Source organism: Panthera tigris, chromosome C2 (assembly GCF_018350195.1).
Source record: "Panthera tigris isolate Pti1 chromosome C2, P.tigris_Pti1_mat1.1, whole genome shotgun sequence".
Classification (NCBI taxonomy): domain Eukaryota; kingdom Metazoa; phylum Chordata; class Mammalia; order Carnivora; family Felidae; genus Panthera; species Panthera tigris.
In genome coordinates, this window is record NC_056668.1 from 116,900,877 (window position 1) to 116,902,471 (window position 1,595).

At 38.4% G+C, this 1,595-nt stretch overlaps 1 pseudogene; it reads right to left on the reverse strand.

Moving 5' to 3' along the window:
• Nucleotides 1–1,154: 1,154 nt before the first annotated feature.
• On the reverse strand, nt 1,155–1,324 carry LOC122230905 (annotated as a pseudogene).
• Between the last annotated feature and the right edge of the window lie 271 nt (nt 1,325–1,595).

Here is a 1,595-nt window from a genome sequence, read left to right on the forward strand (position 1 = left end):
GTTTCACCCTATAATTTGACTGATCACTGAATTTTATGAAGAGAAACCATTTTTGTTTGCTAAGTTTAAAATTGTTGCTCAAATTTATCCAGTATGATTATCAAGGAGAATTCAGATAACACTTTGGATTTGGAATGTCTTTAGAACTGTTTTGAGAGATTCCTCCCTAACATATCCATGGGAGGACACTGAGGCTAGAAACTGGGATTTGCACAAGCTAAAGCCATTGGCACAGAAAGGGACTTCCAACGTGTTGTTCACACTGCTAGGTAAATAGCTGGTCATGGGATGCCTGGGTGGCTCAGTTGGTTAAGCATCTTACTCTTGATTTCAGTTCAGGTCATGATCTCAGGGTTTGCGAGTTTGAGCCCTGCCTTGGGCTCCATGCTGACAGCTCTGTCTCAAAAATAAATAGATTAATTAAAAAAACAAAACAAAACAAAAAACTAGTCATAGCATGCACAGTTGCTCACTTTCTGGCTTGCTGTTTGGCATAGAGAGAGAAACATAGTTCCAAGAAGTGAGAAAATATGGATCAGGCATCTGTGGAGTGAGACTTCTCGATATCTTAAACCACTGGCAAAAAATTGACAGTGTTTTATTAGCCTCTGTTAAGAACTAAAGACTACTTATCCATTTATTTACGTGGCAATGAAGGTGAAATTTTGGCAAGTTAATTGATGACCATAAATAATGTAATTACAAGTGTAAAACTAAAGGGGAGAGAAGCAGTGGATCTGAGAGGTCCTGAGGAGCTGTTGAAAGCAGTTGAATTAGAAACTTGAGGGATTTGGTACTAGTCCCCACTCTCTATGACTGAGTCCCTTCCTCAGTAAGGTGGATGTGATAACATCTTCAGAAGAAGACCCTGAAGGACTATAAGGTCCTAGTTGTTAGGATCAAGTTTCCACATGGACACCATGTTCTCTTAGTAGGAAATTGTGATCTTAGTTTACAGTAAGGGATAAAGGCATATCTCTGAGCGCACGTGAAAAAACATGACTTGCAAATTAACATCTATCAGGTGGGCAAACCTTTCATAAAACATAATTTCAGGGCTGCCTGGGTGGCTCAGTTGCTTAAGCAGTCGACTCTTGATTTAGGCTCAGGTCGTGATCTCATGGTTGTGCAACAGAGCATGGTTGAGGCTCCTTACTGGGTAGGGAGCCTGCTTGGGATTCTCTCTCTCCCTCTGCCCTTCCCCCACTCATGCACACATATGCACTCTCTCAAAAAAAAAATTAGAAACAAAAGTTTCATAAATTATAATGGCTATATTATTTAGATACTACGCTTGATCTTAGCCAAAAGGCCGAGAAGTGATTATACTATTTAGATAATTATGGCTTTAAAGATTCTTTAATGAAGCTGGAGAAAAAAAAACATTCATGGAAATATCAGATAGCTATTTTATTACTAGAGCCAGCAATAATGTTACTATTATAAATCTCCATTTAATTTATCTGATGTTTCTTTATGTCCCATTATTTTAACCTTACAAGAATTTTCTGAGGGAAGAGGTTTGATATGATTCCATTTAGAATGGAAGAGACTGAGGTTCTGTGTGATTCCTTTTAATAGGCCATACCATTTGA